General features: G+C 38.2%; 1 long non-coding RNA gene across 3 annotated transcripts in view; it reads left to right on the top strand.

The window, feature by feature from the left end:
- The first annotated feature begins 381 nt into the window (after window positions 1–381).
- Window positions 382–11,158, top strand: part of LOC144323046 (uncharacterized) — a 47,504-nt gene continuing 36,727 nt past the window's right edge. For 2 of the 3 annotated variants that reach the window (XR_013388594.1, XR_013388592.1), the window contains exon 1: window positions 1,521–1,757. This is a non-coding gene — a long non-coding RNA (uncharacterized LOC144323046). Of the gene's footprint in view, window positions 671–1,520; window positions 1,758–11,158 lie in introns of those variants that run through there. The other variant, XR_013388593.1, reaches the window with a different exon arrangement.

The following is an 11,158-nucleotide window of genomic DNA, read 5'->3' as shown; positions in this document are numbered from 1 at the left end:
TAAAAATAATATGCAGGCAAAACTCCTGCCTAATAACTATCTGAATAATTACGATACAACAGAAAGCCAAGGCAAAAGAGGGTCTTGCCTGAGAGCAGCAGAGAAGCCACTGCAGTGCCCTCGTTATAGGGAGACCTGGATGCACTGGTCCTGGAGCGTAAAGGAAACAAATGCCCTGCTCTATTTGGATTTTAGGCTTTAATTATGCTGGTGGCGTGCACAGCCGAACACGATGCCATCTTCCCGAATGCAAAATTATCAATTTAAAGAGACCTTTACATTTGTAAATATTATTATTGACAGGTCGCCAAGCTAAGCTGGAGCAGGGGAAAGCTTTTCTAAGAAATTCGGTCCGAACCCGAATCGCAGAATTAGTTCTGACTGTTTCTCTAAGGGGTATCGGTCCATAGTTCCGGAGTTGGGGATTTCTGCTGGGGCTGTGTGGAAGCATGTTATTTGAGCTATTTGTATCTCATTATGGAGAGAAGTTTTTATGCTGCTCTGGGTTGTGGCTTGGAGACTGGCTCCTCAGAGCTCAAATGGGCAGATTCCGTAGTCCTCTTGTCCTTAGGAATACTTCGTAAAACAGAATGAGGACTGTCCATGGTTTTCAGAGCACTGAGCAGTGGGACAGCCTGCCTTGCCTTTTTTTTGCTACCATTGTATACAGGTAGGTTTTCTTTCTTTCAATCTTTTTTTTTTTTTTAATTTTATTCCATTTTTCCTCTTTAAAGAAAATGATTGGCAGCATCCAACCTCAAGGAACTGATCTATCAAAATCAAGCTGGGATAAGTATTTCTTTGAGAAATAATATATATTTATCAACAGGCTCTATTCTGCCCCCTTGTTTCACTGTACCTTGCATACCACTTCCCCTTCCTGGCCAAGGCCAGTGATAACCCCGTATTGAGAACATCGTCAGTGTATCTGTGTGTGTGTGTGTGTGTGTGTGTACATATGTATATGTATATATATATACATACATATGTATAGATATAATTTTTTCAAAGATTCCCTGGTGTGCATTCTATATACATTCTACGGTCCCTTTCCTTGATTTTAAAAATATTTCCAACAGCTAAACAGTATTTTGAAAGATATTTTCCCTGTTTTTAAAAACAGCCTTTAAATATGAACGAGTTAAATGTCTTCCCAGAGAAAAGTCCAAGGGGCTCTCAGTGTTAATTTCAGTATTGCATCAGATCTCAGCTTTTCATTTATTTTGTCGAGGTTCAGGGGTATAGTAATTGTCAGAACAAACCCCCTCAAAATATTCTGTGCATGTTTTAAAATTTGATCTGTTCTCTCACACAGATTTTTGATGCATTCATAAATGTACTGAAAAAAATCACACTGATCTCGACGAGACAGAGTTGTAAGCAGGAATCTATATATTTTCATCGAGTATTACTGATCTCTTACTATTCGTGGCTAATATTGTATAAGACATTTTTTTTTAAATGCGTTTCACCCCAAAAGGACCTGCCTGAAAACACACACTGCAGTAAAATCACTGGAGTCCAGGGTTTTTGTCACATACACAGAGCACAGATTTTTTTGATTATGTAGATTTCTTTTCCTACTGCAGTTTCATATGCAAAGCATGCATCAGCCACATCCATGCTATCTCCTAAAGCAGTCATTCTGAAACCCAATCTGGGGACAGTGCAGACTAAATAAAATTTCATTTTGATTTGGCCTCCCGCTGTGAATAGGACTGCTTTGTCTCAGCCGACAGAACCAGCAAGCCAGAAAGGTATGTCCTGTTTTGCATGGCTGATGGTGTGTCTTGAGGCTCAAAATCAGGCCGTCCTGCTCGGGCTCCGCTCCGCGGCTCCTCCAGTCTGCTTTCTCTTTCACCTTCCATTCGTCTTTTCTCTTTCCCCTTCCATTTGCTCCCGTGCTGCCTGTCGTCTACCTGCAGGGCAGAGCCGTGGCAAACCCACACCGATTGTTTACTTTGGCATATGTTTAATAGCTTGCGTGGCTGTTCGCATTTTTTTTTCACTCTCTTTGTTGGTGGTGGCTTTTTTTTTTTTTTCCTTTTCTGTTTTGGTTTTTGTTTTGTTTTGCTTTCCTTGCCCATCTTCGCTTCCTCCTCTTTCTCAGGGTGTTGAAGACTAAAATACTAACTTAAAAGAAAAATTGTTTGAGTGCTGCTATGATGCTCCAGAGATTTTACTGGAAGATTTGTCATGCTGAATTTTATTGTAAATTTGAGGATGCGTTTAACAGCTTTGAAGGACTTTAGTTTTCATGGCCCTTTTGAGCCTATTTGGCAGAAAAGCAATTGCCCATTTTAGATAAGGGGGAAAATATAAAATAAGGACTCTCTTCCAATGGGATTGAACTGTTTTGCTACCTTGGTGTGTTTTATAAAATGCATCGTGGTGTTTGCCTGAAGAGCTGCTCAATATGATGCTTTGTAAAGTGATGACCTTCATCTGGATGGAGTTCTCTCACTAGAGACTGGATTGTGGCAAATGCTCTTCTTACACTTGTCCCACCTTTTGGAGAATGTATTGACAATTGGGGACAACCTGCTGTGATGTTCTCAGAAGCAGCTCTGGATACAATGGTGAAGGGCCAGGGAGGCTGACAGGGGTGGGAACTCTGCTTTCAAACCCAGTTTCTCCTTGGAGTTGTCATTGCCCTGAATGACCTCATATGATACCATAAGGAAAAGAAGTTTTTCCCTGGTTTACATATTGACCTGTAATTAATAATCTACATTAGATTATGGAAAACTGGTGAAGATGGTTAGAAAGTAAATGAAAATAAATTGCTTAAGAAAAGGGCAAAGAGTGACTGCTCTCTGACTCTGGGCTCAGCATAAGTAATTCCACCTAGGATAGAGAAGAATAGTAATTTAAAAATATATATACTAATTAGCATAAGGGTCCTATCCACTCATTCACCCAGAAGTTAGAAACAAGATAAGTCATGTAGCTTGGTAGACGGTCAGAAATTAACTTTCATAAATCCACGTTTCAGCCATGCCAGTGGTCTGTGGTGAGTTCTTGATGCCATTTCTGAAATTCAGTGGGTGAGGATTTTGTCATTACAACAGATTTTCTTTTTTGCCACAAAATCTTTAAATTCACCATTGTGCATCTGTTAGCCAAGATCCTTGGGCGAGGGGATTCATCAAAAGCTTTAGGAATTTACTGAGAGTTCCCCTACTTACCATGTACAACAGGTTGAAGAATAAAGTAAAAGTTAGTTAAGGACAATGTGGCAAAAATAGTAGCCTGAAAACAGCCTAAGACATTATTTGATAGAGATGGCACAGTCATACACCAGGAAGAGGAAAATGGCGGTATTGGGCACCACTGGTAGGGTTTGAATTGATAGATGGATGATTTCCAATATTATCCAGTAGTAAATTTTTTCTGCTCTACACCTGCTAACAGAGCCCCTTGGTTATTTCATAGCTTGATAGTTGACATTAAAAAGCCCAGATTTGTATTTTTGCCTGGTCTGTACGAGGTCTTATGGTGGCCACTTACTGGCACTATAGGGAGTTTTTGATAACCAAGTGATTGTTTTAAGAAAAAAATCTGTTATGTTGCTACATAGGCTTTTTTAAGCAAAAATGCAATTATTTAGCAAAGATCAAATGACCTTTTTAAAAATTACAACACAGACATTGATTTGGAAAACAAGATACTCATGAAGGATCTATGTGTCCATAAAAATACATTGGCATATATATCTACCTTATGTGTGTATATATAGTTATACATAATATATACAGAGAAAAAGAGAGACTGAAGTAATCATGCTATTAATAAGCATCACAAAGTTTATTTTGAAGATAAAAATCAATAAATATATCTAGCAGACAAAATTCTACACTAAGGTTTGATTTATTATACACATGTGATATATACCAAAAGTTTGCATTGAGCCACATGATATTTTCATTAATTCATGAGTTCATCGTGGATTTCACCTGCAGGAGACAAATTACTATATCATGTCATTTGAAATCACCTCAATGAAGAACAAATGTTTGCCTTACATAAGTCCATGCATCTCTGTCTTTGGTGTCCGCCATGTCTCTTTCTCCCCACGTTTTAGTTCATGTTGCTCCATAAATATGATAGCTCAGTGTGTCTGCAAGCACTTAATATAATAATTTGATTAAAATATTGAAGGTAATGACTGTAATGGTGGTGCGTGGCATGTGAGTAGAGTTTATACATATTTTATTTGCTAATGTTTGTGATGACCACAATCTGACCTTCCATTTTTCATTATCTGGATCCCTCTACAATTAAGAGAAAGAACACTGACTGAAGCTAAATGTACGATGTAGCCAAGGACAGATTTCTGTTTTCTGTTGACTCCTCCTAACTCTTGTGAAACAGCAGATACTCAAGGAATCTTTCTTGAGAGACTGAATGAGTGAGTGAATGACCCTGGTTGAGCACAGGAGGAGAAGAACGGAGGCCCCTTCACTGGCTGGAGCCTGCCTCTGCACCACTTAGGAGTCATCACACATGAAGGAGAGAAAGGTTTCAAAGCCACAAGTTCTCCACTTGGGTCCCACAGTCCTCCTAGGTGTGCAAATCCACTGAAAACACATTTATGTTTGTCCAAAGAAATGTCATATGACATGCTCAAGTATGTCTAAATAGGACCCCAAATGGTAAGGATCCAGGAGTTCTAAGGTGATCTAGCTAGAGGAGCATCGCAAGTAACAGAAGGAAAGTCATAGCATTCTCTGAAAAGGTCCAGATGATACAAAGAAAATAAGTTTAATTTATTTATACTCTGTGACTACTTCCCAGTGTGGAAAGTTTATTTTACATTTTTGTAGTCGTGCTAATCAAAAACCAGAAAGAATAAAGAAAATGCAAGTCAGAGTCCAGACACTGGGCACTGGGGAGGTGTCACCGAAAAAATATCTTTGGAGTTATTTCTCAAAGCATCACATTAGATGTGGAACAAAAGAGTTTATATTGTTTTTATAAAAATAGTTGCATTTAATAGAGATGCCATTTACTATACTGATTTTAATCTGAAAAAAATACTCTATTTAGATGGTGTGATAATATTAAAGGTCATTACAGATCCAAAAACTCCACCAAAAACTATGAACATTTGGAATTTTCTGTTAAGACTTAGGCAGCTTTGGAAAATCCCCACAGTGTAGCAGATTAGGGGAGAGAGTGAAGTAAATTAGTCCATGAACAATTTGAAATCTAAATTTACCATTGGAAGGAAGACTTCCACTTGACCTATGAAATCAAAAGTTGTATGGTCAGAAAATGTCTGTGAACTGTGACTTTCATGCACTTGGAAATAATCTTAGACTTCAATATTTTTATCTCATGAAAGGGTCTAGGAAATTTGAATATCAGAATAAACAGGACCTGAGTGTGAAGGTATAACACTAGACACTTGCCATGCCGATGCTTGTCCTCAAAAAATTGAAGAATGGTCATAATGCTTCTTATGAAGCCCACATCAAAATGGCCGTTGCTCTAGTCACGTGATTAGACAGAGGGGGTCCCCCTGGTTGAGCTTCCCTGGCTACTTGTGATTATGTAAGGGGTGGATGCTGCTGTCACAGGGCAAAGCAGCCCCATAGCAGGGTCTGGGAGTGAACCACTGGCCCCTGAGCTGGATGAAGCACATGGCAGGGAAGCAGTTCTATACACAGACGGTGGGTGTGCTGAGGTCATGTGGCGAGGAGGAGTTACATTCTCTTCCCCTATCGTTCTGTCCAATCCAAAATGAAGATCATAAGTCCACTAGCTCCAGACTGCTTTCAGGAACCGCAAGCAGGCATCTAGAAACCAGACACAAGTGGACTCAGCAAGGAGAAGACTGTAAGAAAATGCAAAGCTACCATGTGAATCTGGGAATTCCTACTTTATCCCCAAGGCCAGTAGAATTCATAAATTGCACCCACCTTTCCTGACACAGCAGAATGTCATCTTAGGGAAAGATGCACAGAGGGGGCAAATACATAAGAGAATGGGCATTTTATCCAAATGGAAGAATGAGCACCAATTAAGAAAGACGGCTTAAATTATCAGGCCTGACAGCTCCAAACTTGATTGGACATTTAATTAATTTCTCTCCCTTACCCTCACTCACAACTGATTGAGGGCTCGGGAAGACGCAAGATGAGCTGCAACCAAAATTAGGAAAATAAATTATATTTTCGCTTTATATACCAGTTGTATTGTGACGACACTTTTGCAACAAACTACTCTTAAAAGATCCTAGATTTTCACATACATGCCTACCACCAATAACCCGAGGAAATATTAGAAACTTCATATGCCAATCTCAGAAAAAGAGGAGGAAGTAATGTTGAACAAATACTGATTGCAATATGTCAAATTAATCTTCAGTACCTGCCATGCAATATAACTTTGACTCCAGAAGATAGACTTCTCTTATGTATGGATTTTTCATAACAATTTCTCCATCTCTGGAATGGATCTTTGATACACAAGGGTGGGCTCCTGGCTGCACTGCAATTATCTTGAATCCAAATCCTGAGCTAGTTCATAGGCTCATCTCAACAGGGGCACAAATAAAACCAGATTCTCTTTCCCCAGAATATGAAATTTAAAACCAAGAAGTCCACTTGCTGGAGGTTGTCGGATCTGAGTGACACTAACGTCAACATGGCAGAGAACACATCCACTTTATACCACTTTTCAGAAGACCTAGAAACTGGCCACTTTTCTTCTTCTGCAGATCTGATTGGTCACCTCTTTGCATTTAGTGCCTTGAAATGTCACAGGACTACCATGTTAATGAATTCCCCCTTCCACTTAAGTTTTCTCGAGTTTCTAGTTTTTTCAACTTACATGCTGCCAGCCAACATGTGAACAACAAATTCTTAGAAATCAGTGAAACACCCTAGATATTGAACCGTGCAACCTAAGGAAGGAAGTATAGAAATGATGAACACTCACTTAGTCTTGAATTTGCATCCAAGTGCTGAAACTGAAAGTTATTGAATCTGGTGGTGGATACGTATATTCACGATATTATCCAGAAGTTTTCTAGAAAGGCACCTAAGTGTCTTAGCAATGCTAATTGTTGTTAATAGCATGAGGGTGTTATCTTATAGACTTAAGTGTCCCAGGGTATGGTCTATAGAATAACTTTGCAAAATTTTTGTAATACTCCTTCGGTTCTGTTGGCTTGTTGATTCATGTAAGACATGTATCAGTTATCATGCACATAAGCAGAAAACTGCTGAAAATTCAAGAGAAAAGTCAAAAGAATCAAGAAGTATCGCAGCATTTGAGGATAAAGGCTGAACCCAGCCACTACTATAGGGATCTCATTATTTCCTAAACAGAGACCAGGGAAGGAGTTTTCAAACATCAGAAGAAAATGAATAAAAATCTCGATTTTTAAAAAACTATTATATTGTTTTGAAAGTTTGCTACTAAAGCATAGTCATTTCACTTCACCAGTAAATCAAATTGATAAAGTGGTCAAAAACAAAACAAAACAAAACAAAACAGTGAGTGTTCTGAATAAGACCTACATTAAGGCTTGGTTTTCACATAGCTTTGACCCTGTAATATTTTATGACCCTATGCAGTAACACAGATTATTCATATTAGTGTCAGTGGTTTTATTAAAATAATGATTATTGATAGGTAATATATCATCAACAAATGTTTTCATAAAGCAGGGAAAACACTCTTAGTCTATAACATGCAAGGACAATGTTATAGAAAAAAATCAAACCTAGTATAGAAATCAACAACTTTGGGGGAGAAGGCTTCAACCAATTGTTGTAATGGTTTGTTCTGTGTCTGTGTAAAAGGGCAAAAGAAGGTGAATTTAGCTATACCATTATCGCCCGCCCACATTAAGAATGCATTTATTCCCCTCTAGCCCATTACAGACTGCTGTGCTTTACACTTACTTTTTTTTTTGCTTATTAAAAAAAATACTTGAATCTTTTAATATTAAATAATGCCCTTAAAGAGAACAGTATATGGGGGGAAGAGACATATTATTCAAGAGGTAACTATTTGAAGTCTAGCTAAGTAGTGATGGAGAGCAGGTTTTATTTATTTATTTATTTATTTATTTATTTATTTATTTATTTTGCCAGCTAGCTATTAGTATTTGGGGAGTATAAACACTAATGAGGGTGAGGAGCTAGGTGGAACAAGGGGATAGGGTTTGGGGTAATGGGATGAAATTAAGAAAAGGGAAATTTAGGTTGATTACCAATTGAACATCTTCTTAATGTTGAGGCCTATTAGACTGTAGGGTAATCTTCCAAGGGAAGTGGTGGGACTCCCATTGCTTAGATGCTTAAAATTCGAGTGGACAGAGTACTATCAAGAACACCCTGTGGTGAATGATCTACCCCGTTGTGTGGAATGAGCGAGTTCACCTTGGTTGCCTTTATAGGCTCAAACTTCCACACGACCTGAGGAGAGAAGGAAAGAAAAACAATCCCAGCTTGGCCCACACAGACCCACCATGCCCAAGTAATCATTTAAAAATATTTCTTCGGCTTTTCACCTGGAACAGTCTTCCTAACACTTCCACATAACCCACCTTTCCCGCCCAAAAGACAGTTCTGTTGGCAAGAAAGGCTTTCCCAAAGATATACGTTTCCTACCTAGAAAGTTCACATCTTTGTGAGATTCATAGAAATCAGTGTCTTGTGTTATGTGATACTCTGCTTTTTAATCAAGTAAAATATGGAGCAAGCAGGCCAATGTCATTTTAATAATATGGCTACCATGACAGTCGTGGGCATATATGTTTTGTCATTGTAGAAAGACAGAAATGGAGGGGATGTCATTGTAGGAAGACATAAATGAGGAAGAGAACTACAGATTGAGAGAGAACAGATCAGATTAGCAATCAATGAACATTGTACCATATTCTAGGTAAAAGTAAGGAAGAACAATTAGGTAAGAAAAATGCGTATTGGAGCCCATTCCAGTGGACCTGGAAGTCCATTTCAGAAAAGGCTCCTGCACTTCATGGGAACATTTCTAGAAATGGATTCTAGAAGACGTGGGTACGTTTTATGATTTTAATGAAACTGTGTCTCATACTCTTTGATAAGGGTTCCGTCAATCATAATAAAATTTTTTATAAATATTATATCCATGTGGCGTTAGATTAGTTTTTTTTTTTCTTTTTTCTCAGAATGTCTCTCTGTTCTGGCTTAAATAAACAAGCCCAGGCTTTTACAAAAGCCTTCACAAAAGAAGTAAGGCTTGAGAATGTATCTCTCTATATAAATTGCTGAACTGAAGGGACAGTGAGATTCCAGATGTGAATGTCACAATCAGGCATGTAGTGCTGAATATCCTCCACTTGCCGGAGGAGACAGAGGAGCCTGAACACCATGGGGAGGTGAGGGCAGAGAGAACTGTGCCCTGAAACTCTCCATTAAATACAACCAACCTCCTCCGCTGTAGAACCGAGTAGAATGTCAACAGCCTTACTTCCATTTAATTTTAAGGAAGTTTCTCATTGGTCTTCTTCCCTTTCTAGTAGACTGGCTACAAAGGTAATCCTTGGTCTTCAGAGAAGGTAATTTGGGGCAAGAGAATAAAAGTATGATTTTCTTTCAGTCTCCCTTCTGATAATTGTTGTGTAAGAAGGAAGACGGTTAAGAGAAAAGATTAAAATTATAACTCCCATATTACATATGCTGGTCTGGCTCCTTTATTTCTTCCTCATGGTAAATTATCTCTGTCTTGAAAAGTTCAATGTTGTATTTGATTATAAAATCACTGGAGTCTAAATCAATAAAAATATCTCACTCCTACTAACTGGGCTCACACATAAAATGAACATTTTCCCCCTCAAAAAATTACCTTCTTTTCCCTTGTGGGGAAAAATTTCTTCAGAAACTTGTGATCATACACAAAGAAATGTATGTTTCTGAGTTCATAGACTTACGTGCAATCTATTGCTTCAAACTGCTGCTTGAAACAGATCTGTGTGACACTTACTTATCGAGAATGCTATTAGGAAATGACCGGGTCCTGGGTTGTGAGCTTGAGGTTCTTGAACAATTGGCAGGTATGTCCTAACCCATAGGCTACAGCCAACACCTATAATGGTGCTGTTGACCGTGACCTCCCTCTGGGATACCATGGTGCATAGAACAGTGTCATGAGTACAGAAACACCATGCACATTTTTCCCCCATCTATTCTCTTCCATTCTTGACAAGAGGCCTTGATGGATGACAAACTACATTTTATGGCTAAGAAGGCAAGTGATTTGTTTTCATGAGGTTCAAGGTTAAGGTTCTAGCCTCCCAAAGAATATCTGAGCTCATGTTCCAGGAAGTCCCCAGATCACCAGTTAGGGTTTCTTAAAGTCAAAATATGGAATCCGAGCAACGTTAGTCATCTGAAATAAGCACCAAAGTGTTTTCACTCCAAAAATATGACTCCTCTGAAAATATTTCAAAGTCACTGAAATGTACCTTGAAAACAGTATATGCAATATTAAAATCTCCAAATACTCACTTCTTATGTTCGATTAGAGGATGGGTTTTTTCTTTCTTAGTTCCAAACAGTTCAATTTACTTTTAAGATAATAATACTTTATATGTAAATATCTTTTCAAGGCACTCTCATTTTGTCTTTTAAGAAATGTTCAATTTTTATTACCAAAAAGGTTTTAATTTAATTATAACTGAATTTTATTTAACCAACTGGTAGAAGAAAAGTAGAGTTGCAATAAAATTCACATACGAGATAAACCCGGCTGTAATGATAGATTTTAACAAATTGTGACCACTTAACGCATTTTCCATCATATCTGCTGAAGTTAGCTTTCAAATGAGAGTGGAATATTTACATCTCATAAAAATTGTATGTCTTTTTGAAGCAGAGAGATTAAAGATACCCTAATATTTCTTTGTTTTATTGACCAGCAGAGTGATTAGATTATGCTTCTCAGGAGATATTTTATATTCCAATCTCTTGGAGTTGTGGCTTCTCCCTACATTACTCACGTGTGGTCCTCGCTTCCACACTATACAAAATCCTGGCTGGCAGGGGTGTGTGTGCTTTATTTCTCTCTTGCTATTGGATAATGTTCCCAACTTTACTGCTGATGCTTTAAATGACCCACCTATAATTGACATTTTGACTCAATTGACAAAATGACTCAATGC

Source organism: Canis aureus, chromosome 11, assembly GCF_053574225.1.
Source record: "Canis aureus isolate CA01 chromosome 11, VMU_Caureus_v.1.0, whole genome shotgun sequence".
NCBI lineage: Eukaryota > Metazoa > Chordata > Mammalia > Carnivora > Canidae > Canis > Canis aureus.
This window is presented reverse-complemented; position numbering and strand designations above follow the sequence as displayed.